The 17,768-nt window shown below is 42.4% G+C and overlaps 2 long non-coding RNA genes across 4 annotated transcripts in view; one reads left to right on the forward strand and one right to left on the reverse strand.

Annotated features, from left to right (window-relative positions):
• LOC123346246 overlaps window positions 1-17,768 on the forward strand; it is a 55,538-nt gene that overhangs the window by 16,191 nt on the left and 21,579 nt on the right. The window contains exons 2-4 of one of the 2 annotated variants that reach the window (XR_006572959.1): window positions 3,186-3,352; window positions 7,671-7,802; window positions 11,545-11,585. This is a non-coding gene — a long non-coding RNA (uncharacterized LOC123346246). The remainder of the gene's footprint in view (window positions 1-3,185; window positions 3,353-7,670; window positions 7,803-11,544; window positions 11,586-17,768) is intronic. The other variant, XR_006572958.1, reaches the window with a different exon arrangement.
• Window positions 6,721-15,859, reverse strand: LOC123346245. Of its 2 annotated transcripts, none has more exons than XR_006572956.1 (5): window positions 15,732-15,859; window positions 13,391-13,542; window positions 11,521-11,636; window positions 10,365-10,416; window positions 6,721-8,931 (listed from the first exon to the last, which is right to left on the reverse strand). It is a non-coding gene; the product is annotated as an uncharacterized LOC123346245 (long non-coding RNA). The 2 variants fall into 2 exon arrangements; XR_006572955.1 differs by having other exon boundaries at window positions 10,365-10,445.

Below are 17,768 nucleotides of genomic sequence, written 5' to 3' on the forward strand. Positions count from 1 at the left end.
GTCATTAACCCAACAGTCTCTTTCGCTAGTGGGCCTCAAAATGTGTTCCGAACTTACAACTCCCTTGAGTGAAGAGGTATTATCCCAATTTTACTGTAGGTAAACCGAGGCACAGAGAAGGGAAGCGACTTGCTCAAAGTCACACAGTAAGTCAGCAGCAGAATCAGGATTAGAACCCAGGAATTCTCTAGTCTAACACCACTGGACAGCTTTGCACTCATGTAGCACATACCAAGAGGACTGAGCTGCCGAATAGCATTGTAAGCACTTGGGGGCAGAGACTTTTTGTTCTGATTGTACAGCTCCTAGCACAATGGGGATCTGGTCCATGACTGGGGCTCCTAGGCATTACAGTAAAACAAATAAAATAATAAGACAGATGCTATATAGGTAGCAAAGTCAAGCACTCAAAAGTTAGGAAAAGCAAATTTATTGCCCATGCACCCTTAATTCTGCACTTCGTCCATCCAATCTAAGCACTGAATGAGGAGGAGTCTGCTGGAAGAATGTCATTTTGTAATTAAAGACTGTGCATATGCTCTATGAGAAAATGGGGCAAATAGCTATGTACTGTACATGGAAAATGCCAAGCAAGCAATTACTTGTGACAGTTGTTTATACTTAATGCCATTTTGTTTTTTTGGAAACAAAAACATTTTGGTTTTCCATTGTTGTAATTCTTCTCCCCTTCCCCGTCCCGTTTTCACTCCAGAAATGTTGATTCAAAAATTGTCATTTAAAAATTTCATTTTGAAAGTTTTTTAAAAAAAATTTCTAAGAAAAAAAAAGTGGCATTGAAGTCAATATTTTCCTGCAGAAAATGGTGATTTTGATGCAATTGCATTATAATAGGAAAATGTGTTGGTCAAAACTTTTCAGCCAGCTCTGCTCAGCGTTTAAAGATTTCTGTGGCTCTCTCTATGCTTTGATGCTTGCAGGGAAATAAAATATCCAGTATAGATACCTAAGTTATTCATTTTAATGAAAAGTAATTAATTGTAATCTTGCTTCCTTCTTAATTGCTGTATAAATGTTTCATGGACAAACTGCTTGTACTGCTCCTATGAGGTTGTAGAAATCTAACCTTAGAAGCATGGCTTTAGTAGCATTTTTGCTGCTGCAGTAAAGGAGCCATGGAAGCTGGCTAGGGAATTGCCGAGTGTTGTGACAGGCTGTCCGTGGATAACTAGGTTGCACTTACAAGCTGCTTGTTGCTACGTCAACACCTGAGGTACTGGTGTGATCAAAATGGGAGAGTAAAGACCTTTGATTGCCAGTTTCAAGAACTGACCTTCAAGTAACAGGACTGTTTGCAGAGTGTTGATTGCAAACACAAGAACAGGAAGTCGGCAGCAATAAATGTCCTCTCTGATTTACTGCTTGCAGTAATAATTTGATAACCAGAACCTTATAAGTGGCCCCCCCGCTAGAAGTCTCAACCGAGAAGTCAGGGCCCAAACAGCCTGTGGGCTTTGAATGCCCCTCCCTGGTCAGGACTGAGGCACAGTGGAAGAGCAGCGGGATTAATGACTGTGTGTGTTGTGAGGGTTACAAGCCAGCTGCACTGCTGACCACACTTGCAGTCTCATACCTCCATCTTTCTTGGGGGACAATCCCTGAGTCTCCCACCTTTACACAGGGTCCTGGCTATAGCAATCTCTGATTCAACCTTGCTTATCCAGCAGGCCTGACTGGGTTCAGCCCCTGCAAGTCTCCCCTTTGGGAGCCCATGCTCAGTGGCAAATATGGTGCCCAGGCAGCCTTTTGAAACCAAAGTATTGATTAATCACAGCAACAGGAGCGAAGCCACCTCCCTGGAAGCTTGGGAAGGTCAAACTCCTTCCAACCCCAGTCAAGGGATTGTGTCAGTCTGTTCCCCACAAACAACTCCCTGACAACTGCCTGCCTCTGCTCAGGGAGGCTTTTTACCTGTGTCTGGTGCTTTTGAGCTGTTTATTCCCAGCATTGGCAAAGCACATCCTGTAACTTGGCTGTGTCTAGAAGTAGCATCATCCCAAATAGCAGCTCAGGCGTCCGTCTTAATGACCCCTGCTGTGTTTACTGGGAGGTTGCTTCTCTGGATCCATTTTATTGCTTTCTAGCTTGTTTCATAATAGTCCTATTAAGCTAAATCAACCCTTGCATACAGCAAACTTTCCAATAACCCAGTGTAGCCATACAGTAATTACAGCAATAACCGGCTCACATACAGTATGATACATTACCGCTGTGTCCTTCACAGCATCTGAATCCGTGCTACCCATAGCCGGGTAACAGACAAACAGCAGCGCTTAGGATGGGCTGGGTGCTAACACAGTGCTTCCAGCCAACCCTGCATTGAGAGGAGCTGTAGCCTGTAGGGAGGCAAGTAACAATTGACAGGTGATTTGAGTGGATTTCTAAAAAATAATATGGAATCTTTCCAGTCCCATGGCAACATTCCCCATTTTACAAACAGGGAAACTGAGGTAGGGAAAAGAAGTGACCTGCTACCCATGGCCTCTCTGTCAACACCTGGATTAGAGCCTGGGAATGATTATTGCATCATTATTAGGCCTACATTTAAGCCAGGCTCCTCTCCCTGACATCTTCCATCTACCCTGTTATGGTGGGCACAGACCCCTAAACATCTAGTTAGAACAGTGGCTCTCAACCTTTCCAGACTAATGTACCCCTTTCAGGAGGCTGATTTGTCCTGCATATTCCCAAGTTTCACCTCACTTGAAAAGTACTTGCTTACAAAATCAGACATAAAAACACAAGAGTGTCACAGCACACAAATATTACTGACAAATTGCTTATAGTCTCATTTTTACCATGTCATTCTAAAATCAATTGGAATATAAATATTATACTTGCATTTCAGGGTATAGTATACAGAGCAGTATAAAAAAGTCATTGTCTGTATGAAATTTGAGTTTGTACCGACCTGGCTAGTGCTTTTTATGTAGCCTGTTGTAAAACTAGGCAACTATCTAGATGAGTTGATGTACCCCTGGAAGAACTCTGAGTACCCCCAGGGGCATGTGTACCCCAAGTTGAGAACCGCTGAGTTAGAATGTCCAGTTTAAAACACCACCCAGATTATCTAGATAAAACCATACGAGATTAAAATCTTCAGGTTCCAATGTTGTTCTAGAAGCTTGTGACACTGAAGGTCATGCCAACTCACCACTTCATTTCAGCTAATGAGGATTTTGCAAAAGCTCAAAGCAGAGTGACCCAAGCTGCCAGTATCAAGGAGCCAGCGCATGGAACGTGGGAGCTGCTTAAGACACATAGTAGAAGAAAGAAAAGAACAAAGAATTAACATCTGTGGTGCCCACTCCCTGACCTCAAGCAACAGCAACAGGTGAGTGAAAGATGCTTCTCATTCAGCGTCCTTGAAAACGTCTCTCTGCATTGCAGGGAAGGCACAACAGAATGGGAAACACCCTGCAGCACAGTAGCAATTGGACAACCACATTCCCTGATACAGCTGTGGGTCCTCATTTTCCTCCTGCAGCAGAGATAACGTGACTTTCCATCTGTCTCCCCTCCACTCCCCTACAAGTCAATGGGAGCTGGATGAGGCCCTTACAATAGCCGCCACTTCTGTTAGTGATATGCTCATGGAATTGCCTACTAATTTATACCGTTATTGTAAAACTGAACCTATGCCATTGTGAGCTCCTCTCATAGCAGAAAGATGTCTCTTGGTGATTAGTGCAATGGGAAGCTTCTGCCACCCCTTACCACAAGCTAGAGACCTAGTCGTTGTTGCCTTGTATCTTGTGCAGTCATTTCCACAATGCAAAGTGAGTGTAACACACTAGCATTCACACTTCACTTGCAATGGAGAATTGGAGCCTAGGTATTTCTGTACCATATGGCGCTGACACAAAGGTGGGTATCTATATATTGAAAGTTGTTCCCATGTTTATCCCAGAATTAGCGTTCACCGCAACCTTCTAGCCTTCCTCTTTAATATACGCTAGTTGATGGGATAACTACAGCTGTAATCAAGAGAAAAATTCCATTGCCTGAAGATACTCTAAAAATAAATAGGAAAATGACTGTCTTTAAAAAAATGAGCTAATACATTGACATTTTGTTTAGTTTAGTTGTTTTTACTAAACTAAGTGCCAAGTATTAGTTCATTTAAAAAAAATGCAAATACTTAGACATTTGTCGTAGCTATTTTTAATAAGCAACAAGCTATTTCTGTTTAAAAATGAGCTTATATCAAATACCTGGCACTTACTAAACATTAGCTAGTTAAACTTTGTAAGAGTCCCGTGAAGTGGCTCTGTAAGAACTGAGGCAGGCCACTTGATACTCTCAGAACCAGAGGGATGGGCTCAAAGCTGGGGATTATAATGTAAGGGTATGTCTATATTGCAAAAAAACCCTGCAGCAGGGAGTCTCAGAGCCTGGGTCCATGGATTCAGACTTGCAGAGCTTGAGTCACTTGGCCAGGAGATCGGGCTTTAAGACTCACTGCTGTGGGTTTTATTTTTGCAGTGTAGACGTACCCTACGAATTCCTGGCTCTTAGATCACTAGACTACACTGCTCTGTTCATGAGCCATCGTGATGGAAATAGGTTGGTGCTTGGAAGCCAGAGGCACTTCCTTGGACCAGGACTTCCTCTGTCATTTTTTGGTACTGGTGGAGCAGGGGTGTGTGTGTGTGATGGCCTATTTTAACGTGGCTAGACTACAGAAAATAAATCAATTGATAAATGAAGGTGAACTGGAGAAATTTATTAAAAGGCAAAAATTGCACCATAAAACCACAGATTTGGGCAGACAGAAAATTATTAATTTGAGCGAGTTACCATCCTAAAAATAGCAGCATGGCTGCAGTGGTGTGGGTGGGGGCCTAGGCCAGCTGCCTGAGTACAATCCCATCTGAGACCCTGGGTATGTACTCGGGTGACCAGCGGGCCATTGCGGCCACACTACTGTTTTCCATGTGCTACCTTGATCAAGACAAGTGTTTACCAAAGCTGGCAATTATACCTCCAGCTCCATTGTAGAAATAGTATTCCCACAAAACAGCACACTCAAGGTATCTTCGTGTGTGTGTGTGTGTGTGTGTGTGTGTGTGTGTGAGATATTAAAAAAACGAAGTGCAGTCAAGGGAATTTTCTGGGGAAGATCCCTCACACCTCTGCTGGGATGGGTGGAATTTGATTTTCAGCCCATTTCCAACTTCAACTGGTGGCCTTCCCTATTCAGCTCCTGTCCCATTAAGAATACTCCATAAGGAAATGGCTAAGAAAACAATGTAAAGCACAGAACTGACCAGCTCACTTGTGGTGAAGTTAGAATAACTTTTAGAAGTTACTGTAATACCTGACTGCAGTCTCACTATAGTCATGTCATGGATCAAATACAGGCTCCTGTACAAATGCACCCTGCTCCCTGCGATTTTACACCTGCCTGAAGTGTATCCTGAATTCAGGTTACCAGATATCTCTTCCTAGAGAAGGGAAGAGCAGAAGAGTTAAACACACACTGAATATGCAAGTGAGCAAAGATATTGGGCCAGATTCTGCCCTGGCTTTCATCCCATGTGTCATAAACAGATAGTTAAGGGTTAATGTCTCTTACCTGTAAAGGGTTAAGAAGCTCAGTAAACCTGGCTGACACCTGACCAGAGGACCAATAGGGGGACAAGATACTTTCAAATCTTGGTGGAGGAAGTTCTTTGTTTGTGTTCTTTGTTTTGGGGGTTGTTCATTCTCGGGACTGAGAGGGACCAGACGTCAATCCAGGCTCTCCAAATCTTTCTGCATCAGTCTCTCATGTTTAAAACTTGTAAGTAACTAGCCAGGCAAGGCGTGTTAGTTTTATGTTTGTTTTCTCAACCTGTAAATGTTCTTTTTGCTGGAAGGATTTTTACCTCTGTTTAGCCTCAGGTTCAAAGTTACTGCAGAGGGGGTTTCCTCTGGGCTATATAAATCTAAGTACCCTGTAAAATATTTTCCATCCTGATTTTACAGAGATGATTTTTACCTTTTTCTTTAATTAAAAGCTTTCTTTTTAAGAACCTGGTTGATTTTTCCTTGTTTTAAGATCCAAGGGGGATTGGATCTGGACTCACCAGGAATTGGTGGGGGAAAAGGACGGGGGGATGGTTAATTTCTCCTTGTTTTAAGATCCAAGGGGTTGGATCCGTGTTCACCAGGGAACTGGTGAAGTCCCTCAAGGCAGCCCAGGGAGGGTAAGGTTTTGGGGGGACAGAAGTGTGCCAGACACTGATTTCTGGCTGGTGGCAGCGTTACCAGATCTAAGCTAGAAATTAAGCTTAGAAGGGTCCATGCAGGTCCCCACATCTGTACCCTAAAGTTCAGAGTGGGGGAGGAAACCTTGACACCATGCGTCCCCACTTGTTTCAGTGTGAGTGGAAGTAAGGATTCAGTTCACAGGTACTGGACAATTGGCAGGGCTCGAAAGCACAGAATTTAGACTATTGTTATAAATTCAAGAACCTTGAACTTGGCCTCTTCTGCCAGAAGCCTAAGATGAAGGTATTAAGAGTGTGTTACATTCTGTACACAAGTCATAAGGCTTTATAGCCAGGCTTGGAACAATTCCGTGCATCTCTCTGAATTTTGACAGATAGAAACAAACATTGATAAGTATCTTTTCTGTTTTTATCAAGTTAAATGTTTGCAGTAGCAGGGAATTAAAACTAGCAACTACTACTCTTATACTAATTGTTGGTGGGACAGTTGAAGTTGAGATTCAGAAATAAAATCATCAAATTTATGTTTTGAACCAACATTTACTAATCAAAATGTGGGTAAGTATATTAAACTGACTGCAGTGAGTTCTACACTGTACAATGTGGTAGGGTATGCTTGCTAGTACCCCTGGGAAGAAACATGGATTGGTAGAGTCTTCCTCTTCCATCTAATCCAGCTGTTCCCCAGATCTGGTCCCCATCACTGTAGTATCTGAGCGATCACAAACTTTTAATGCATTTAAAGATATTCCTGAACAATCTTGCCCTTATGTCATTTGAATGCTGCTGTCTTACGGATTGAAATCAATTGTGATGACGGGCCTCAGAGAGAGACTTTAAACATCACAGAATGATTAGAGACAGACCAGCTGCCTATCCCTCATGCCTGGCCCTTTTCCCTTTAGTGAAGAGATTGGGTTTAAAAACCATAATCCTTGTTTTTCTCATGTTCATACTTCTGAGAGGAGCATGTACCTGCGCCAGCCAGTCCATCTCCATATGGAAGATCCATTCTGAGTGAGGGATGCCTTATGGGCCCTTCTTCTCTGGGATCTTCTCATAATAAGACAGTGTAAACATTTAGTCACAATAATTCTTACAATCCTATGTGTGGCAGAGCTCAGATTATTCATTTTTAGACAGCTGTGACAAGAAGCTTGCTGGTTAGTGCTGCTTTGTCATGAAAAATGATGATTTTTTGACATGTAATGCGATGACAGGATCACCTGTTTTTAATCTTCCATCCCTTTGTTATTTCTCCTGATTCTTAAGAGATAAGCCCAGAGGGTTATCTAATCTCTTTTCATGCTATTTTAGCTTATTTTACTCCCCAAGGGGGGGGGGGGGGAGGAGAAGCACCCTAGAGGAGAGTCACTGAACTGTCAGCAAATGCATCTGGGGACATGTAAAGACGATCACCTTGATGTTTGTTTACAGACAGAAAGGAGCATTGACGAGAGATGACTTGATGTCCAGATTGATTTGGAAGGAACTGCTACATCTCTTTGCTTCAAAGAAAATGCAGGTCTGAATTCTTGGATTGTAGTAAAGATCCACTGGAGAAACTTGGTACGATGATCTGAGCAGCAATATTTGCTTATTTCTTGTACAGATCACACACACTGCAGGTTCTCAGCTGACTATCAGGCACTAAGAAAGGGGCTACCACTAAGGCTGCATACATGAAATTGCCCATGGCAGAGTCCATGAAATGCAATGGAGATTTCAGTCTCCTCTGCTGCTGATTCGCAATAAGGGAACATCTGTATCTCCTGATGGACTTGGTCCTGGGGGTATCATTTCATGACAATTCAATGGGCAGTTTTATCCCAGTAGTGCCTGTCTCCTCTCTGGGACCCCCATTTTTACAGACGGGGAGCTGAACCAGAGAGGCTACGTGTCTTGCCCAAGGTCACACAGGGGGTCCTGGCAGCACAGGGAATTGATCCCTGATTTTCCACCTCCTAGGCCAGTGCTCCAACCACTGCATGCAATCCTTCCTCTCCCAGCAAGGGAACATGTCACAGTCAATTCAAAATGGCTATCAGAGAGTAACGTTTTAAGCCCCTCATGCATCTCTGCAACAGTTTTTACTTTGTAACTGAACAGTCATTGTGAAGGGCTCCATCTGCAGACCGGGCACAGGTCTGAATCCAGCCCAGATCAGGAATGACCAAAAGTTGTTGCCATTTGGTATTTTCTGTGAACTGAGTTGGTCTTGGTCCAGTTCCTAGTAGACAGGGATCCCCATCATTAAAACCTACCACCACAATGGGCATGAATTGGAACCCCTGTCCTCAGTCTGAGACCTGGTGTATGTTTAAAAGCTTTATGGCAGGAGGATGAAATAAAAATCACATCCCTAACCAATGTCGCTGTGCCAGCAAATGCCCCAGTGTAGATAATGTTATATAGCAAAAGCCAGGATGGCTTATTTCATTTGGGAACTGGTATAGCCTATAACGGCCAAAGAACCTCTCCACTAGCAGGGTTGGCTGTAGAGCTATACCAGCATAGCTGTCTTGGCAAGCATTTCTAGTGGAGATGAGGCCAGGGACTGAATGGGGCCATGAAGACAGAGCTTCCCGGTCAGCCTTTGAGTTGGTTGTCCCAGGATAGGGTTGAGGCTGCTGCTTGTGCTGTAATGGTTCTGTCTCCAGGGCTTGCAATATAGCAGCTTCTCCAAGCACTACGCTCACTGGAAAAATAATTGAGCAGATACATCTATTTCCCATTTTTAATTTTTCATAAAGCATTCCTCAGTAAAGCAGGAGGAGCTGCCAACATGTGTCAATAAACTGAGAATATCTTCATAGAGCTAAATCTTAGTCTGACTTTGTGGACCCTTTGTAATTGGCATATTTTTTGGCAACCAAATAAATCAAAGTGACCTATCAAATTCAATGCCCTCTCCATGCCGATAGCATTTGTCTTTCACAGATACCCTGGAGATGCATTAAATGCCTCATTTTCTTCATAGATTGGATGAGGTGTATGAAAAAAAGACAGAACTTTTGCTGCAGCCTCATTATCTTATTTGTAATAAGTGAAGTTGTAGGCTAACCAGTCTTGTCCTTGAGAGAAATCTTGTTCAATTTGTTTTCAAATCACATAGAGACTTCTACAAAAATTCCGCCTTCTTTGCATTGTACAGTAGCTTTTAATATTCAGACAAGATTAATGAAGGAGTAAAGTTTGACACACAGGACCAGTGCCCTCTTGGGTGCCATAAGGCTGTGCATATGAATGGCCTAGATTTTTTCAGAAATGACTAATAATTTTGGGTACGTCTGTTTTAAGGTGTTTCAAATTGAACATCTAGAAAGTAGAGAGTGTTGAAAATTTTCTGATGGAACAGTTTTCTATCAGAACATGCGGTTTCAATGAAATCTAAATGTTTTGCAGGAACATAGCAATTAAAAATGTTATGGGAAGTTATCAAAGTTTCATTTTAACGTTATTTCGTTTGAACATTATATTACAATATAACAGTCAAAATGTTTTGACATATTCTAAATGATAATATAATACAAAAGTTGAAACAAAGTAAAAATGAAATATTTTATTAAAGTAAATGGAATATGTTAGAATTTGTTGCAAAGCAAAATTCCAAGATTTTGATTTTTCTTGTGTCTCTCTGATTCAGGACTAAACATTAGGAAAGTTTGAGAGATGGAAATTCCAGTTTTTTGGCTAGCTCTCCTTAAAAAGGGGCCTGATTTTCCAAAAGTGCCAAACGCTCGCCCTTTGGAAAAAATCAAGCACCTTTAAGGTATTTCAAGCTGGGCATCAAAAAAATTCAGGCACCCAAAATCACAAGCTACTGTCATGCTGTCTTGCAATGGCTCACATGTGAGTACCACCAACGTCAGGAGACACTGTTAAGAAGCCGTGCACAAAGCTCAAACTGGTGGGGAGTTCTGTACTTAAATTTCACCAACCAATTATCAAGTATAAACTCCTCAACCAGTATAAAAGCCTTATCATGGAGTCAGACAGTCCCCTTGGGTATTCCAATTTATCTTGCCACCCAGATAAGCTTGCCTTTGTGATAGATGGTCCCTCATACCCCCCCCTAAAAAAAATCACAATATTCAGGTTACTCCCAGTCCCAAAGGGCCAGTCACTTACCCCAGGTCAGTTGCACCCCCAGATCTCTCAAACACATCACTTGTAGCCAATCCTATGATAATAAATCTTTAAATAGTTTAACTGGAAAAAAGGACACGAGTTATTTACAAGGCTAAATCAGGTAAACGTATGCACACACATGAGTTACAGTCTTAGGTAGGTAAGATGGTAGAAGTTATATATAGCTTACATATTATAGCATGTCTTTTAGGGCTGATCCAGGCTAAGCAGCTGGGGATCCCTTGCTTATGCTTAGAAATCTTGCCCTCACAAAGTCCAAACAACACAGAGATACCATTTCTCCTTGTTAGGAATTTTTATTCCCATTACCCCAGAGTTCAAGATGATGGGATGAGTTCATGCACACCTCTCCTCTTCATGGGGGTGGGGGGAAACAGGGAGGGATGCAATTAAAGTATTTGTTCTTTGATGTTTCACAATGGCTCATTTGGTTTTGATGGGCCTTCATGGTGAGCAGGACCTAACACTTTCTGGGGGAGGCCAGCATTTTATCCTGATTAATGCTTCTTTCCTGTTTGACTTACACAATTAGAGAGGATTACAATGCATACACTTAATATCTTGTAACATGGGGTACAGATATTATATATGTGAGATTAATACATGCTCCATTCCTACAAGCATTTCAAAAAGGCTAAACACTTTTATAACTCTAATACCTATTTTAACAGCACTAACACACAGCTGAGCCAAACGGGTTTCAGCTCTGCATTTGTCAGTGTTCAGTTGAGGCTTAGGAATCTTTGCATGTGCTGGCACCTGGTCTGTCAGCATCATAACCACTTTCAAAATTATTTTGTCTCTTTCCAACTGCCTGATTCGTCAAAGATTGATGGCTCCTGATTAGAGAGGAGCAGAGCTGTTTTGCCTAATTTCAAGCCCACCATCATGGGGTTGATTATATATGAGTTTATGCGTCACTTAAACTGCAGGAGAAAGGTTTTGGTTTCTCTCCAGTTTTCTTACTGTATTGAGTTTTTGCAGGAAAAGCTTATTGTGAAATTTGTTGTTGGCAGCTAATCACACAGGAGCTATGTTGCTCTTTCCATGCTATAATGACACTCAGCTTCCCTGACATCTGTAGCTGTCCAGTGGTCTTTTATTCTTACTGACAGTAAGATCTAAGAATCCTCACCACGTCTTTCTTCTCTCTCTCCAGCCCAGCTGTCTTGGCATTCTCAGGTCCACTGGATTTGGCAAGTATGAGTTATCACTTTAAGGAATTGTTCTGACCTGGTGAAATCTAGCCACCTTAAATAGATAAATAGGGTTTTAGATGGGATTGTACTCAGGGCCACTCTCTCATTCTGCCACCTATGCAGCTGCAGCTACACGGCTATTTTAAGCATGCTAGCTTGATGAAAGCTAGTGTGAATGTCTATCTGAGCTGGCAATTATACCTCCAGTTCCAGTGTAGACAAACCCTTGTGGCATTAATGAATTCTGATGGAAGCTTGCACGGTGCCTGGCCACATTATACCTAACTCAAGCCAGTGCTATCATTCCTTCACTTCTGGTAGCATTAAAATTCACTCCTCCTAAACTAGAAGAAAACTATGCCCTCTTTCATGCATTAGGCCCAAAGTTTCAATACTTCTCTGTGCTGCCTACTAAATTTCCTTCCTTCTCATGCTGATTGCAAAGAGTCTAAAAGTCCCCTAGGGAAGCTTAAATATAAAGTCTGGATAATCGCTAAGTCAGTCTGCTTCAGCTCACAACAAAAAGATCAGTGGGGTGTGAATACTGCCCAGTGCCTACATACAAAAACACCCCACAGGTCTTCTGGATGCTCAGCCTTGGAAATGATATTAATTTGTACAGAAACTGGTGACTCCATGCTATCTGCTTGTCTGTCACGGACACTAATGTGCATGACGGATGCTATAAGAGTTCTATTCATAAAACCAAACAAACAACAAACTCCCACGTTCTGCTGGTTTCTGAGGTGCTTTTAGTTTAATGTTTGCTCCTCTGGTGATTTAATACCTTCTTAATCAACAAAGACAGGGGAAGGGAAAGACATTGGAGTCTTTGTTGTGCCTTAAATATTGGTGACAGCCCTCCCAATACCTGTGCTCCCCCATTGCCTACATCTCCCATATGATCAGGTTTGAAGCTGCAATTTGTTTGAGAGAAATGCAAAGTCCATACTTTTTATACAAGATTTAGCAAGCAGTTTAGGAGATCTAGTTTCTTTGAGAGATTGCATGTCCCTGACTTGGTGAGAGTGTCTCAGCTTTTCCTATGATTTGTGTCTTGGTATTCTGGGAATTTTTTGGGGGGATGCCTGAAATGACTAAGCTTTTCATACCATCAAACAAAATGTTTGTTTCCTCTGTATCTACAAATTCTTTGTTCAAACTGTATTGATGCTACTCCAATGTGAAATGCCTTGTGCTCCTGTTTCACTCATGTAAGGAATGTGTGTTTTGGACCAGCTGTTTATTATTTGTATCACAGTAGTACTCACAGGTCCCAGTCCTGTTGCGCTAGGCATGGCACAAGCCTAACAAAAAGGCTTCCAGTCAAAGTATGCAAGAAACAACGAGTGGATATGACCGACTGGGAGGGAGGTGGGGAAAGGGCACAAGGTAACAAGGAGGCAATTTTGGTCAGTGTGTTCATAGCCAAAGTTTGTCATAACTTGTCAGGTGACGATGTTTCAATATAGTCAATGAGAAACGCCCTGCTCTGGCTTTTTGGGGGTGGAAGAGGGAAGAAGTGGGTAATTTAGTCATCTCTCTATCCCCTACTTTCCTCCTTTCTATGGTCCCTGGAATCATAGAGGGCAGGGAAGCAATGGACAGAGGGGAGACTAAGCAGGTGGAGTTTTCTGACCCAACTGAGCAGAAAAAAGCTGGAACGGGGAACGCTCAAGCACCCTGATAACAATTAACTATCCCCTTTCAAAGGATCAGTTTTATAACTCTCAAACATGCTACCACAAACATCTCTTGCTTTTCATTCTGAAAGTATGGTCCCCTTAGCCTCTGCCAAGGACTCACCCTCTTCCTGATTCTGGGACTTCATTGCTTCCTCGTGCCCAACTCACACTGCTCCTGATGGCAATGGCAGCCTTACTTGCTGCTTTCTCCCTGTACCACCGCTTGGCTCTTCTGTTACAGTCTGGCTCCAAGTCCTTCCCCAAGCCAGTAGCCTGGATTAGAAAATAGGCACTTAAATGAGATCAAAGGTTTGCTTTAGACCAGGGGAAAGCACCCTATGGCATGTGTGCCGAAGGTGGCACGCGAGCTGATTTTCAGCGGCACTCACACTGCCCGGGTCCTGGCCACCAGTCCGGGAGGCTCTGCATTTTAATTTAATTTTAAATGAAGCTTCTTAAACATTTTAAAAACCTTATTTACTTTACATACAACAATAGTTTAGTTATATATTATAGACTTATAGAAATAGACCTTCTAAAAACATTAAAATGTATTACTGGCATGAGAAACCTTAAATCGGAGTGAATAAATGAAGACTTGGCGCACCACTTCTGAAAGGTTGCCGACCCCTGCTTTAGACTATGGTGACATTTGAGTGGGTTTGAGATGTGCTCCTGGCATTCGTAGGGATATGATTTATACCCATTGTTGTGCAACAGACAGTGTTTCTCCACACATTCTAATAGTAGTTGCATTGGGCTTTGAGATGATTATCTCAGGTATGAGTCATGTTCTCCATGGCTCCCATCTTGACCTTATGCCTTGACATTTGGGCAGCAGAGTGGATAGAGCACCACCATGCATCACGAGGCCTCGGTTCTCTTCCTAGATTTGCTCCTGACTTGCTGTATGATCTTGAGCAAAATCACTTACTGCTGATGATACCTCTGCTCACCTTTGTAAAGTGCTTTGGGATCTAGGGATGAAAAACGCTATATAAGTGCTAAGTATTTTTAACGTTATGAGTGGGAGGTTAGGCCTGAATAAAGATTTTGGCCCTAACAGTGTGTTGCTAAGTCTACGCCATCTGTTTATTTTATCCATCTAAGGGGTGATGGAAAAGGTCAAAATAATTGATTCCAGTCTATTAACAGAAATTAAACAGTAATGATTGTCTGATAATAAGTTATTTCTCTTTAGTCCTAGAGCCACAGCTCACATATAGTATCCTGCTGAAAATTAACTAGGTTACTTTATTGCTTTGCTTTCTTGATTAGCAAAGGTAGCTTTCTTCCAAAGGAAGGCCCAGGGCACACTCTTTGCTATACATCCGCTAGATTTTAAGACATACAGTATTTGTCATTTTCTTTGCATGTTCCAGGACGAGTTTTGGGAGCTCACCACTGGAGCTCCCTGGGGCAAACAGCACCAACATGGTCTAAAAGTTTTATATTGGACTAGAATTTAGTTTCTTATGGCAGCTGTCATACCCAAGGCATTTCCTAAAGCTTCCTTTACACTAATGAATTAGGTATTGGCAGTAGAGTGACTATTTAGGCAACTGCTGCTGTCATTCTGCACCAGACAATAGCTCACACAAAGCCTTGATCATTAGGACTAGATCTGTCGGGAGTAGAAATGGTTTTTCCCCACAGCAGGATTTTCCTTGACAAACTGCATTATAAAAATGGAGTGAGGTCTGCTTGCATCTCCCTGGGAATCTACTAAAACCAGGCTGAAAGAACCTCCGGTTTTACATTTCATCTGAAGAATAGGACCTTTAAGACAGCAGCACCCCTTCCTGGGTAGTGCTGTAGTGCAGCAGCAGGTAACACAAGAGCTCAGCTCCAGTTGTGGTAACTCCAGCCAAGTCCTTGAGGATGAAGGGAGATAGTTATCTACTAGCTAAGAATGAGAATGTGGCTCTCAAATGAGCTCTCACAGGAAAATGATAAAATGACAACACCTGTGGGTGAACACTTCACAGAGCAATCACTCTATCTGCCCTAACAGTCAGCACAGCACTTTCAAAAGACAAACCTGGGAGTTTAAATTCATTATTCTGCTAGACACTAAAAATCATGGATTGAACAGCTACATGGGATTTATAGCATATTACAATAATCTGCAACCTACTAACCCCCTCTTTGTGTCCTATGACTGTAGAGGTGTTAATGGGCCACTTTACCTTGAATGGTCCCTTACAATGTGTGCTACCTGCTTTTGCTAAAAATATCTTTTCCACCTTGCATTTAGCTGTGATGCTGGCAGTACCTTTCCCAGACCTGAAGAAGAGCTCTTGGTGCTTCAAAAGCTTGTCTCTCTCACCCACAGAAGTTGGTCCAATAAAAGATATCACTTCACCTTGTCTCTCTAATATCCTGTGACCAACATGGCTATATTGCCTATATCCTGCTTCATCAGCTATGACAAAGAGAAAACATAGCAGATAGATACTTACCAGCTAGGCTAGAGGGGCCACACACCTATTTACAAAACACTCACTTTAAGGCTTGCAGCTGATGGGCTCTGCCATATTTAAAGGAGCAGCCCCTGAAAGGCATGCTGGGAAAAAGGTTCTTATAAAAGGCCAACTCTGGAGTGCAAGGAGTATTAGAAAGGATCAGAATGTTACTAAAGGGGTGGGGAGGGATAGTATTAGGACTAGACATGTAGCTCTTTCTCATATAGAGTTTATTTGTTCTGAGGAAATGAAAAATTCTGTTTGCCTAGCTAGTGTGTGTCTTAGGTCCTTGGTATTGGGGGAGGGGGAAAGTGAAATGGCACTTGCAGAGAAGACAATCAGGAAAAAGGAGATATCCTAGGCCATTTGAAAAGGAAGTGGGAGGGAAGGGCTAAGCTTAGAAACAAATAGGAAAGATGTTTAGGGAGAAGGGGTGACCTCAAAATGAAATGAAACATAACCTGGCTGTATCTTAGGCATGAACTCAGTCATCTTCCAGTGTGTTCTGCTGAGTGTGAAAGGGGTGAATCTCCCATTTTGTGCTTGGATGATCAGTTTCACATGGGCTGGATCTGCCAAGCTTATTTTCTCTAGATGATGGTGGTTAGTGGCATTAATATATGACTTCCTGGCTCTTTTTATTCAGTGCTGCATGGTTAGGAGTCTCACAAACAGCCCCTTTTACATTCCACCCTGCTTGAAGGCCTCTGTTGTGAATACGGGTCTGACTGCGGGCACCTGGAGCAGATTTGTTAGACAAGACAGGGAATAACCTCTTAACAACTGTGGTATTTGCACTCTACAGCCATGGCCCTGCCAGAGTCTAACTTGTCAGATTTGTGAAGCACCTGCAGTATAAAACTTGCCATATAAAAAACAGATTCTGTTGTAAACAAGACTGACCCAATTGCGGGTGCTGATTAACAGACAATCTGGTTCCCTCAGCCTTTCAAAACTGCCATTAATCTACAGTAACAGCAGGACTGGGCCCAAACAACATTATGACCTGGGTCTGCAGCAATTTGTTTTTTTTCCTTAAATGCTTAATCAAAGATAGATTTTTAGGCTTCAGCTCTGGTAAGGTTATCAGGCAGCTCTTTGCTCCTCCTTTCATAAATAACGGTGCAAACTGTGTAATAAAAAGGACATTGATTGCATCATATCCCCCTTCTAAAAAGAGGTGACTGCTTTGAATGGGATTATGGTGTTTGATGTGATCATTATCTGGTCTGGTTTAATGAGTTTGGGGACAGTTAGCTGCTTAGATGCACTTAATTCCCTCAACCCCATCCCCAATGAGATAAGAAAGCTGGAGAGATTTAGATATGACACCAGGTAATCTGATACATTTCTCCCCACCACTACAGGGCTGGTTTCTGCATTCTTCTCTGGATTTGAAAGGCTGATTCTCCATATTAAACACTGACACAGGTTCCCAGGTCTTGTATGCTGTCCTGATAAATAACAAGATGTCCCGCCCTATTGGAGAGACCAGTAGAGTGGCTAATTTTTTTTTAAAAAAGGCCTGGATACATGTATGAGCATCAACAGTTGTATCTGTGGTTGGGCAAAAAAAGTCAGGAAAGAGATTTCCCTTGCCTCATGGATGCTGTCTTGTGCCTCTCTATTCCACGTGGAAAATAGGGCCTGTCATTAGATGTTCAGCTGCATGTGTGTGTTTTTGTGTGTGTGCTGCCCCAGCTTTGTGCAGGGCCTTCACTTCTGCCTCCTGTCTTTGCTGGTCTCCTACTGCAGCCTGAGCTGCTTTCAATGTCCCTTTGAAAGCTTTCAATTCTGCTTCTACTGCGTGTTTCCATGTTATCCTTGGTGTACCTCATTGTCTCTTGCCCTGGGGTTTCCAGTCTAATGCCTGTCTTGTTATGTTATTTGGGTCTTTCCTCCCTGTATGTCCTAGCTGTCTCCCTGCCTCATGTACAGTTTAGCACAGTTAGCCAGGTGCATTATGGGCTTCTACCAAGTATGGATGCTCCTGTGCATATCTCTTAACCTGCCAATAACCAAATATTCACATCC

The sequence above is a fragment of the Mauremys mutica genome, chromosome 12 (genome assembly GCF_020497125.1).
Source record: "Mauremys mutica isolate MM-2020 ecotype Southern chromosome 12, ASM2049712v1, whole genome shotgun sequence".
Lineage (NCBI taxonomy): Eukaryota > Metazoa > Chordata > Testudines > Geoemydidae > Mauremys > Mauremys mutica.